The sequence below is a fragment of the Panulirus ornatus genome, chromosome 66 (assembly GCF_036320965.1).
Source record: "Panulirus ornatus isolate Po-2019 chromosome 66, ASM3632096v1, whole genome shotgun sequence".
NCBI classification, from domain to species: Eukaryota; Metazoa; Arthropoda; class Malacostraca; order Decapoda; family Palinuridae; genus Panulirus; species Panulirus ornatus.
Genome location: NC_092289.1, coordinates 4,470,619 through 4,484,264, shown reverse-complemented (window position 1 = coordinate 4,484,264; position 13,646 = coordinate 4,470,619).

The following is a 13,646-nucleotide window of genomic DNA, read 5'->3' as shown; positions in this document are numbered from 1 at the left end:
TCAAATGCTTTCCAGCAGTCGAAGAGCACATTGTCAACCCATTTATTTCTGTTGTCTGATGCAGAGCAGAGCTCACTTTCAAACATGAGTTTGTTCGTCATGCATGATCTCTCTTCTTGACACATCGTGTTGCCATTCATCTAGATAACTTTCTCTTCTACAAGTAGTCGTCCAGTGGATTTTTTATATATGTTTTTTTCCCCAGTTTTGCTGATCATAACCGTCAGAGACAGGTCAGTTTTGCTGATCACAACCGTCAGAGAGACAGGTCAGTTTTGCTGATCAAAACCGTCAGAGAGACAGGTCAGTTTTGCAGATCACAACCGTCAGAGAGACAGGTCAGTTTTGCAGATCATAACCGTCAGAGAGAGAGGTCAGTAGTTTAATGCAGTTTTTATTTTATCTTCCTTGAACATGAGCATCACATTTGCTCTCTTTCAATCTTTTGAGACTGTATGTGCCCTGTTGTTCCATATTTATCTATTCTTTTATTTCCAGTGGCCTGCAAAGTGTTTCTGTCCATTCCTGGAGCTCATCTAGAATAAGTTCAAGCCTATGCACCTTAGAGGAATTAAAACAGTGTGTGTCACAATAATAAATAATACAAATTATTATGATCGGCTGATTGAACTTAGTCTGATATATTATAGAAGTGGGAGGTGGTCACAACGGCAACTAGTTAACTAATACTAAAAGATCCAAAGTTCAAGGTGGGGCTGGATATATCCAGGATTTGGACATGAGTGAGGTAAGGACAGATATACAGGAAATTTTTACAGAGTAGAAGATATGGTTAATACGGAATACACCTAGTGATTATTAACTGGTGTGTGTGTGTGTGTGTGTGTGTGTGTGTGTGTGTGTGTGAGATTTTCTATCTGTCCATGTAACTGAGCTCTCAATCCTCTGTCACTAATATACAGTTTCCTACACAGTCACTCTAGCGGTTACCACCACCACCACCACAAACTTGTACTGATGGCAATGGTAGCATCACTAAACAATGGACATCCTCTTACATCATCACTTCCAAACACACATTGTGTGTCGTGCTAACGTAGCAACACAGTTTATACACACACACACACACACACACACACACACCATCATCAACACGTCTGGTTATTCTGTGCTATGGCCTGGGCTTCACACAGGTGATACCTCATCCTGTAACCAAGCGAAAAGTCATTTCACAATAACAGGAAAACCCTACAGGGAAGTAACCCAGACAGACGCACTTGAGGTGAATACAGAATGAGGTGAGTGTAATGGAAGGATGAGTAACTAGCAAGACTGGGGGAAGTACGGAGATGGAGTAATGAATAAAGACGGGGGTCAAGGATGAATAGCGAATAGGTTTAAGAATGTGAATGTGAGAAATGCCTGAGTAGGTAGAAATTTAAGATGATGCGCAAAAGTGAATATAAAATAATGGTGACTATAAAGTGTCAAATCCACACGCAACACATAGGATAACACTAGAAGACATGTAATTACTACTATAAGGCTTAATGTAATTAATGAAAGGCATATGTAACTGCTACAAGGCGTATGGAATTACAACAAGACATGAGTGATTACTACAAGACATGAGTGATTACTACAAGGTGTATGTAATCACTACACATGCATTGACCACGCGGCAATTGCAATCAGAACAAGACACAAGTCATCATTACCATGCGTATGTATGTAAAGCACTGCACACTACACATTAAGAATGATCAGGAAAATGAAGAATGAATAACAATAACTGAAGGGTGAGGGAGTGAGGAAAATGGTATACATGAATGAAATATGAAGATGAGTGATGGTGCAATTGAGACAAGGGAGGAAGAAGTAGCGACGAGTACAACACTGTGGTAAGCCGGAGCAGCTGCAAGGAACTGTCAGGTCATGTTGAGTGGTGGAACAGGTCACTCATATATATATATATATATATATATATATATATATATATATATATATATATATATATATATATATATATATATATATATATATATATATATATACCGATAATTTTCCCATGAATAATTTGTATGAAAGAGTTCTAATGTTGTCCAGGAACATTTTAATGGTTCCTGCTACCCAAGGCTGCGCTTCGTCCAGTAGCAGGGAAATACAGACTACTTTGGAGTTAGAAGTTCTGTGATCACTCTGTACTCCCGGTGATACAACGTTGCCAGAAGTGACCTTTCGCTCACGGTGTGACCTCGCGCAGGTGGAGTCCGGTAACATGATTGTGTTACGGGGAGAGAGTTTTACACCCGTGTTGCCCCGTCTCTTGACCTGGTATACATGTATTCCCTCCTATGTCAGTGTGAGCACAGACACACCCTAGCCAATGGCAGGTGAGCCCCAAGTGTGGTGGTTGAGGGAGGAGCCACCAGGGTAGCAGCAGGAGGCCAGGCCACAGCCTTTTTCAAATAATTTCTCCTTTTCCCCAGTGTAGCGGGCCGGAGCGCGGCTCCCGGCCCGCTGGCACGGACGACGCCGCCGCCCGCCCGCCCGCCCGCACGACCGACCGTCGACGGCTCCCTGAGCAGGACGATCCTCCTCCCTGCCTGAAGCAGGACGATCCCCCCTCCCTGAGCAGGACGATCCCCCCATCCCTGAGCAGGACGATCCCCCTCCCTGCCTGAAGCAGGACGCTCCCCCTCCTCCGTGAGCAGGACGATCCCCCCTCCCTGAGCAGGACGATGCTCCTCCCTCCCTGAGCAGGACGATCCCCCTCCCTGCCTGAAGCAGGACGCTCCTCCTCTCCCCTGCCTGAAGCAGGACGCTCTCCCTCTCCCCTGCCTGAAGCAGGACGCTCTCCCTCTCCCCTGCCTGAAGCAGGACGCTCTCCCTCTCCCCTGCCTGAAGCAGGACGCTCCCCCTATCCCCTGCCTGAAGCAGGAGGACGGAGAGGAAGATCAACCGTGTGTCTGTGCCAGGAAGAGTACCACACAGCCTGGTTGCACGTTCTCGTGGCCGGTGATCAACGTACACCCTCTCCCGCCCGATCCAGACGTCTCTGAAGAGATGGGGTTCAGCGTAAGCGGAACACCACACACACCAGACCATAAATAGCTCCACCACTCGTCATTGTGACCTCCGACACGCTGATGGTAAATATCATGAGGGAAGGATTGTGTGTACACGACCGAGACGAGCGCCACACACACAACCTCATCCCACAGTGTGAGGTGGGCCACAACCCTTGTGAGTCCTCATATGGCAAGGTGATTTCTAATTATATTTTAGATCAGATTACATTACGTGCGAGTGAGTGACGGGGAAGCTTTGTGTGTTGTGGCTATGAAGTCAGTTTGTTGTGGTTATATGTAAGTGGTGGTTGTGTGTTCAGTCTACAGATGAGGTCAGCTGTGTATTGAACAGATACCTGTTGGGTTTTCAGCACCTGACCTCACCATGGTCACCGCTGCAGCCGTCATGACCACCCCACCCACCTCCTGACCTCACCAGGTCACCGCTGCAGCCGTCATGACCACCCCACCCACCTCCTGACCTCACCAGGTCACCGCTGCAGCCGTCATGACCACCCCACCCACCTCCTGACCTCACCAGGTCACCGCTGCAGCCGTCATGACCACCCCACCCACCTCCTGACCTCACCAGGTCACCGCTGCAGCCGTCATGACCACCCCATCCACCTCCTGACCTCACCAGGTCACCGCTGCAGCCATCATGACCACCCCACCCACCTCCTGACCTCACCAGGTCACCGCTGCAGCCATCATGACCACCCCACCCACCTCCTGACCTCACCATGGTCACCACCACAGCCGTCAAGAGGGTCAACTGAGGTCGGCGGTATGTATGTCCGCAGCTCTCACCATCCACCAGGTGCTGTGGCCAGTTTCTCAACTTCTGTGAGGCAAACGTAAACACATCACGGGTGTGCTGGGTGCAGGATCCTGCTGTAGCAGGGGTCTACTGACGCCGTCACTGCTCCAGCACATGCTGATAGGGAGGTGAGGGGCGTGTGTGACTCCCATAGGTGGGTACAGAAGGAGAGGCTGGGGCCTCCTACCACGACACACACACACACACACACACACACACACACACACACACACATGACTGAGGGCCTTGTGGTGTATGAGGGAGCCAACGGGAAGGGAAAGGGACGCCTGACCAGGACACACCACCTGCTGCAGTCCAGCCCCACCCCTGGCCAGGACACACCACCTGCTGCAGCCCAGCCCCACCCCTTGCCAGGACACACCACCTGCTGCAGTCCAGCCCCACCCCTGGCCATGACACACCACCTGCTGCAGTCCAGCCCCACCCCTGGCCAGGACACACCACCTGCTGCAGTCCAGCCCCACTCCTGGCCAGGACACACCACCTGCTGCAGCCCAGCCCCACCCCTGGCCAGGACACACCACCTGCTGCAGTCCAGCCCCACCCCTGGCCAGGACACACCACCTGCTGCAGCCCAGCCCCACCCCTTGCCAGGACACACCACCTGCTGCAGTCCAGCCCCACTCCTGGCCAGGACACACCACCTGCTGCAGCCCAGCCCCACCCCTGGCCAGGACACACCACCTGCTGCAGTCCAGCCCCACCCCTGGCCAGGACACACCACCTGCTGCAGCCCAGCCCCACCCCTGGCCAGGACACACCACCTGCTGCAGCCCAGCCCAAGAGTGGGGACTGGGGCGTTCCGGTGGGTGTATTGCAGTGGTTACAGCAGTGGTCAGTGGTTACAGCAGTGGTCAGTGGTTACAGCAGTGGTCAGTGGTTACAGCAGTGGTTAGTGGTTACAGCAGTGGTCAGGTCTCCTGCCACACTCACCACCCAGCCCATGGTGGACCTGTTCCCCCAATTGTTCCCCACCAGCCATGACCTGGAACATTAGCTCTAACAGCCTACCTCTTCCCAGGAGGACCTGGTGCACTGACCTGACCAGTACACTCGCCCCAGGGTTCCTCCCCAACAAGACCTGTCTGACCAGTACACCCTGGCCCAGGTATTCCCACCTGCAGTGACCTGGCCCAGGTGTTCCTCCCTAGCAGGACCTGCTGCAACGACCTGACCTGTGCCCTCCCCAACCGGACCTGGTGCACTAACCTGACTTTTATCCTCCTCAACACAAGACCTGGGACGTCGCCCAGAAGTGTGTCTCCCCAGCAGGACCTGGGACAGTGCCCTGACCTGTCTCCCCCAGCAGGACCTAGGACAGTGCCCTGAACCGTCTCCCTAGCAGGACCTGGAACAGTGCCCTGACCTGTCTCCCCAGCAGGACCTGGAACAGTGCCCTGACCTGTCTCCCCAGCAGGACCTGGAACAGTGCCCTGACCTGTCTACCCAGCAGGACCTGGAACAGTGCCCTGACCTGTCTCCCTAGCAGCATCTGGTGCTATGACTTGCCCAGGAGCTCCTCCTTAGCAGGACCTGACTTGAGTCATCCCCAGCAGGACCTGGTGTAGTGACCCGACCTACCTCTCCAGCAGGACCTGGCCCAGTGACCTGCCCTCCTGTTCCTTTTCACCAGGACTTTGTGCTGACCTGACCTGTGTCCTCCCCAGCACGATGTGGTGAAATGCTCTTGACCTTTTTGTCTTCCCCAGCCTGACCTAGTGCCGTGTCCTGGACTGTGTCCTCTTCAGCCTGACCTGGTAGAGTGCCCTGATCTGTGTACTGTCCAGAGGGACCTGGTGCCGTGCCCTGTGTCCTCCCCAGCCTGACCTGGTAGAGTGCCCTGACCTGTGTCCTGTCCAGAGGGACCTGGGGCCCTGCCCTGTGTCCTCCCCAGCCTGACCTGGTAGATTGCCCTGACCTGTGTCCTGTCCAGGGGGACCTGGTGCCCTGCCCTGGACAGTGTTCTCCCCAGCCTGACCTAGTGCCGTGCCCTGACCTGTGTCCTGTCCAGAGGGACCTGACGCCCTGCCCTGAAGTGTCCTTCCCAGCCTGACCTGGTTCCGTGCCCAGGTCAGCCGAGGTAGGGGGGTGGTGACCAGGGCGAGGGGCCAGCAGAGCTGGCTGAGTGGTCATCTTTAACCATGCCTGGTGCCATGAGTGACAAATCAATGCCTCGGACATTAGCCCCCCCAGAGCCTCTGGTCAAGTTGATACAAGGAAACACCAACACCTGCTCCTCCTCCTCCTCCTGCTGCTGCTCTCCTCATTAAAGGCCTGAGCAGGGGTGGGTCGTCACCCCCGGCTCCTGCATGGCATGAATCCACGAGTCATTTTCCAGGAATAGGCTGACTACGGGTCCTGAGCCAGGCGTGTGCACACCAGGGAAGGGCTGTGATCACTATGACCACGGCTGTTGTGGTCCACTCCAGGGTGGGGTATGGACCACGGCTGTTGTGGTCCACTCCAGGGTGGGGTATGGACCACGGCTGTTGTGGTCCACTCCAGGGTGGGGTATGGACCACGGCTGTTGTGGTCCACTCCAGGATACAAAGGACCAGGGTGGGGTATGGACCACGGCTGCCACAGCTGTTGTGTTCCACTCCACGGTACAAGTGGACCACAGTGGGCCATAATCAGTGACCACAGCTGTTCTTACCCACCGTACGGTACACATGGGCCAGGGTGGGCCATGGTGCTCCATGACTGCTACAGCTGGTGGTTGTGGACAGATGGTGGTTGTAGAATGATATTGATGGAGGACAGATAGCTGTAGTGCACAGCTGGTGGTAGTGGACAGATGGCTATAGTGTACAGCTGGTGGTAGTGGACAGCTGGTGGTAGAGGACAGATGGCTGTAGTGTACAGCTGGTGGTAGAGGACAGATGGCTGTAGTGTACAGCTGGTGGTAGAGGACAGATAGCTGTAGTGTACAGCTGGTGGTAGTAAACAGATGGCTGTAGTGTACAGCTGGCTGTAGAGGACAGATGGCTGTAGTGTACAGCTGGTGGTAGTGGACAGATGGCTGTAGTGTACAGCTGGTGGTAGTAGACAGATGGCTGTAGTGTACAGCTGGTGGTAGTGGACAGATGGCTGTAGTGTACAGCTGGTGGTAGTAGACAGATGGCTGTAGTGTACAGCTGGTGGTAGTAGACAGATGGCTGTAGTGTACAGCTGGTGGTAGTGGACAGATGGCTGTAGTGTACAGCTGGTGGTAGTGGACAGATGGCTGTAGTGTACAGCTGGTGGTAGTGGACAGATGGCTGCAGTGTACAGCTGGTGGTAGTGGACAGATGGCTGTAGTGTACAGCTGGTGGCAGTAGACAGATGGCTGTAGTGTACAGCTGGTGGTAGAGGACAGATGACTGTAGTGTACAGATGGCTGCCGTGTACAGCTGGTGGTAGTGGACAGCTGGTGGTAGTAGACAGATGGCTGTAGTGTACAGCTGGTGGTAGAGGACAGATGGCTGTAGTGTACAGCTGGTGGTAGTAGACAGATGGCTGTAGTGTACAGCTGGTGGTAGTAGACAGATGGCTGTAGTGTACAGCTGGTGGTAGTGGACAGATGGCTGTAGTGTACAGCTGGTGGTAGTGTACAGATGGCTGTAGTGTACAGCTGGTGGTAGAGGACAGATGACTGTAGTGTACAGATGGCTGCCGTGTACAGCTGGTGGTAGTGGACAGATGGCTGTAGTGTACAGCTGGTGGTAGTAAACAGATGGCTGTAGTGTACAGTTAGTGGTAGTGGACAGATGGCTGTAGTGTACAGCTGGTGGTAGAGGGCACATGGCTGTAGTGTACAGCTGGTGGTAGTAGACAGATGGCTGTAGTGTACAGCTGGTGGTAGTGGACAGATGGCTGTAGTGTACAGCTGGTGGTAGAGGACACATGGCTGTAGTGTACAGCTGGTGGTAGTAGACAGATGGCTGTAGTGTACAGCTGGTGGTAGTGGACAGATGGCTGTAGTGTACAGCTGGTGGTAGAGGACAGATGACTGTAGTGTACAGCTGGTGGTAGAGGACAGATGGCTGTAGTGTACAGCTGGTGGCAGTGGACAGATGGCTGTAGTGTACAGTTGGTGGTAGTGGATACATGGCTGTAGTGTACAGCTGGTGGTAGGGGATAGATGGTAATAGTAGACAGCTGGTGGTAGTGGATAGATGGTGGTAGTGGATAGATGGTGGTGGTGGGAAGCAAGGCTGAAATAAGATTTTCTTAACCTGTTTAATTAGTGCAAAAATGTCAGGCACTTAAAAGAAAATACCTGGTGTTAAATTATCAAAGTTTCATATAAAATACCAAATACTCTGAGGGCCCCTGGGCATAACATGAGGGCCCCTGGCCATCTCATGAGGGGTCCCTGGCTATCTCATGAGGGGGTCCCTGGGCATAACATGAGGGCCCCTGGCTATCTCATGAGGAAGTCACTGGGTATAACATGAGGGCCCCTGGGCATAACATGAGGGCCCCTGGGCATAACATGAGGGCCCCTGGGCATAACACGAGGGTCCCAGGCATAACATGAAGGCTCCTGGGCATCTCATGAGGATCCCTGGACATTTTGATGAGGGTCCCTGGGCACCTCATGAGGGCCCCATGGGCATCTCATGATGATCCCTGAGCATAAGATGAGGGGCCCCTTGACCATAAGATAAGGGCCCCCTGAGCATAAGATGAGCGGACCTCTGAGCATAAAATGAGGGCCCCCTGAGCATAAGATAAGGGCCCCCTGAGCATAAGATAAGGGCCCCCTGAGCATAAGATGAGGGGGACCCCTGAGCATAAGATGAGGGGACCCCTGAGCAGCAAGATGAGGGTCCCCTGAGCATAAGATAAGGGCCCCCCTGAGCATAAGATGAGGGGCCCCCTGGGCATCTCATGAGGGTCCCTGAACATAACATGAGGATGCCTTAGCCTTACATGATGGTTACCCCACTAACAACACGGAGAGTCATTTCCTTAGAGTGTGTTGGCCATAGTGTCCAGGCCAGTCACCACACAAGATGGATGGCGTAATTATCCAAATCATACATCCATACATACATACATACATACATACATCCATACATACATACATACATACATCTATACATACATCCATACATACATCCATACATCCATACATACATCCACACATACATCTATACATACATCCATACATACATCCATACATACATCCATACATCCATACATACATCCATACATACATCCATACATACATCTATACATACATACATCCATACATACATATATTGTGAGCAGGTGTATTTCTATATATTATGAGCGCATGTGTGAGCGCTGGGGTGTGGGGGGGAGGGAGACAGATGTAAGGTCTTCATCCACTCCCAAGAAAATTGGGAAAGAAAATAATGAGAGAGAGAGAGAGAGAGAGAGAGAGAGAGAGAGAGAGAGAGAGAGAGAGAGAGAGAGAATATTGGGAAAGAAAATAATGAGAGAGAGAGAGAGAGAGAGAGAGAGAGAGAGAGAGAGAGAGAGAGAGAGAGAGAGAGAGAGAGAGAGAGAGAGAGAGAGAGAGAGAGAGAGAGAGAGAATATTGGGAAAGAAAATAATGAGAGAGAGAGAATATTGGGAAAGAAAATAATAGAGAGAGAGAGAGAGAGAGAGAGAGAGAGAGAGAGAGAGAGAGAGAGAGAGAGAGAGAGAGAGAGAGAGAGAGAGAGAGAGAATCTGAGAGAGTACAAGAGCCTCTCACAGTATACACAAGACAACTTTATGACGATTTCAATGTTAAAATCTTACCTTTTTAAATTCAGGCAACTTTATAGTGTATCTCGTGTCAACCTCTATGACAAGACGGTCAGGAAGCAACTCTGTAAAAAAATATTTACACTCTTCAAAAAGCAAATATATATACCATATAATACATATGTGCGATGATGTATTACATCTACGCAGAGATGTATGACATCTGTGCGAAGAGTTCATACACCAGCTCGATCATCAACATGTATTACCTGTGTACTTGTGATCTACCAGGTACCTCCAGACTACAAGGTGCTCAGCCAGCAGTAACTGTGGCCTACCAGCTCCATCCAGAGTACAAGGTGCTTATCAGGCCCTTCCAGAGTACAAGGTGCAAGCCAACAGTGCAGTATAGCCTACCAGGCCCTCCCAGAGTACAAGGTGATAAGCAAACAGTACAGTTTGGTCTACCAGGTCCTTCCAAAGTACAAGGTGATAAGCAAACAGTACAGTTTGGTCTACCAGGTCCTTCAAGAGTACAAGGTACTCAGCCAACAGTACACTGTAGCCTACCAGGTCCTTCCAGAGTACAAGGTGATAAGCAAGCAGTACACTATAGCCTACCAGGTCCTTCTCCAGAGTACAAGGTGATAAGCAAACAGTACAGTTTGGTCTACCAGGTCCTTCCAGAGTACAAGGTGATAAGCAAACAGTACAGTTTGGTCTACCAGGTCCCTCCAGAATATAAGGTGATAAGCAAACAGTACAGTTTGGTCTACCAGGTCCTTCCAAAGTACAAGGTGATAAGCAAACAGTACAGTTTGGTCTACCAGGTCCTTCAAGAGTACAAGGTACTCAGCCAACAGTACACTGTAGCCTACCAGGTCCTTCCAGAGTACAAGGTGATAAGCAAGCAGTACACTATAGCCTACCAGGTCCTTCTCCAGAGTACAAGGTGATAAGCAAACAGTACAGTTTGGTCTACCAGGTCCTTCCAGAGTACAAGGTGATAAGCAAACAGTACAGTTTGGTCTACCAGGTCCCTCCAGAATATAAGGTGATAAGCAAACAGTACAGTTTGGTCTACCAGGTCCTTCCAAAGTACAAGGTGATAAGCAAACAGTACAGTTTGGTCTACCAGGTCCTTCAAGAGTACAAGGTACTCAGCCAACAGTACACTGTAGCCTACCAGGTCCTTCCAGAGTACAAGGTGATAAGCAAGCAGTACACTATAGCCTACCAGGTCCTTCTCCAGAGTACAAGGTGATAAGCAAACAGTACAGTTTGGTCTACCAGGTCCTTCCAGAGTACAAGGTGATAAGCAAACAGTACACTGTGGTCTACCAGTCCCTTCCAGAGTACAAGGTGCTCAGCCAACAGTAACTGTGGCCTACCAGGTCCTTCAAGAGTACAAGGTACTCAGCCAACAGTGCATACTGTAGCCTACCAGGTACTTCCAGAGTACAAGGTGATAAGCAAACAGTACAGTGTGGTCTACCAGGTCCTTCCAGAGTACAAGGTGATAAGCTAACAGTACAGTGTGGTCTACCAGGTCCTCCAGAATACAAGGTGATAAGCAAACAGTAACTGTGGCCTACCAGTCCCTTCCAGAGTACAAGGTACTCAGCCAACAATACACTGTAGCCTACCAGGTCTTTCAAGAGTACAAGGTACTCAGCAAACAGTACACTGTGGCCTACCAGGTCCTTCCAGAGTACAAGGTGGTAAGATACCAGTACACTGTGGCCTACCAAGTCCTTCAAAAGTACAAGGTGGTAAGATACCAGTACACTGTGGCCTATCAGGTCCTTTCAGAGTACAAGGTAGTAAGATACCAGTACACTGTGGCCTACCAGATCCTTTCATAGTACAATGTGGTAAGATACCAGTACACTGTGGCCTACCAGGTCCTTCCAGAGTACAAGGTACTCAGCCAACAGTACACTGTAGCCTACCAGGTCCTTCAAGAGTACAAGGTACTCAGCCAACAGTACACTGTGGCCTACCAGGTCCTTCAAGAGTACAAGATACTCAGCCAACAGTACACTGTGGCCTACCAGGTCCCTCAAGAGTACAAGATACTCAGCCAACAGTACGCTGTGGCCTTCTAGGTCCTTCAAGAGTACAAGGTGCTCAGCTAACAGTACACTGTGGCCTACCAGGTCCTTCAAGAGTACAAAGTGCTCAGCTAACAGTACACTGTGGCCTACCAGGTCCTTCAAGAGTACAAGGTGGTAAGATACCAATACACTGTAGCCTACCAGGTCCTTCCAGAGTACAAGGTGGTAAGATACCAATACACTGTAGCCTACCAGGTCCTTCAAGAGTACAAGGTGGTAAGATACCAGTACATTGTGGCCTACCAGGTCCTTCAAGAGTACAAGGTGGTAAGATACCAATACACTGTGGCCTACCAGGTCCTTCCAGAGTACAAGGTGGTAAGATACCAATACACTGTAGCCTACCAGGTCCTTCAAGAGTACAAGGTGGTAAGATACCAGTACACTGTGGCCTACCAAGTCCTTCCAGAGTACAAGGTGGTAAGATACCAGTACACTGTGGCCTACCAGGTCCTTCCAGAGTACAAGGTGGTAAGATACCAGTACACTGTGGCCTACCAGGTCCTTTCAGAGTACAAGATGGTAAGATACCAGTACACTGTGGCCGACCAGGTCCTTTCAGAGTACAAGGTGGTAAGATACCAGTACACTGTGGTCTACCAGGTCCTTCCAGAGTACAAGGTGGTAAGATACCAGTACACTGTGGCCTACCAGGTACTTTCAGAGTACAAGCTGGTAAGATAACAGTACAAGAAGTTTCCCTATAGTCCATGGAAAGTAATGCAGGTTACCAGGCTCCACTACTGGGGTTATTATACACTGGGAGTACAAGGCAGCACTACCAGCCACTGCTTACCCCATGGGGGGACAGGTCCCAATAACTCCTGCAACATTATAGGATACAATGTGAGAAAATAAAGAGACATGGGCATAGATAGCCAGGGATGGTGTGGAGCTGTTCCTGTGTGGTTCAGAGAAAGGGTAGGTCCCCCCTCTCTATCAGTCAGTCCCAGCCTATCTAAACATGTGAATGTTCATACAACAGACGTGAGAGAGAGACTGGGGTCAGGATAATATTGGAATGTGTCACCCATCAGTAATGGCAAATGAAAGATGGTAGATTGAAGACAATGTAAGTCTCAGAAATATCAAATACTAGTGTTAGTCATGTATGAACTGTATTTATGGTTGTGTTTGTGGCTGGCATTCATGTTATAAGTTCAGATTTGAAAGGCAGACAGTAATATGTGGTGGACTTTTCCCAGCAACACTATATAAAGTTGAGAAGTATAATATAAGTATACTTACACTATATCTGGTATACCTTTCATCAGAAGTTATTTTCTCTTTATTTTCAGTGTATGAAGGTTGTGAGTAAATAATGTTTAAAAGCCATTCTCCAAATAATTTTCTATTTGGTTTTAATCCATGTGAGTTGAAAATAGAGAATGTTCAGTGGCCAAATGTATATGATTTGTATCACATTATAAAATGAGAGTCACGTTAGCCCCTGCCCACAACTAGGGCACCTAACACAACTCCACCTACATTCACTTAGTCTATTTAATCATAACCAAGTAAGAGGTTTTAACTCAGGGTTGGCCAGCCTTCACATGAATTAATAACATGTCAATGTCACAATACATACCGATGCCAGACATGTACAGGGAAAAACATGGGGAGGAAAAATGATACATTTGTGGTAATAAATACTTTCAAAGTACCCAGGTAGGACTTGGCATCCCCTTGCATTACAAATTTTCGCGACCATTCTGCAGGAAGTACTTATTAGCCAGTAGCAAAGTGCCTTATGTATGCTGAACACAATTTTCAAATGAAATTACATTTACGTCAAGAATGAGGAATTCCACGAGAGGATACACACGTTACGAGATGACACTGATCCAGACGGGGTCGCAGGGGAACCCCACACACTGGTGTTAGTGCTGCCCAGATGGTGGTGGTGGACAGGTGGTGTTAGTGCTTGACAGATGGTGTTAGTGTTGGACAGAT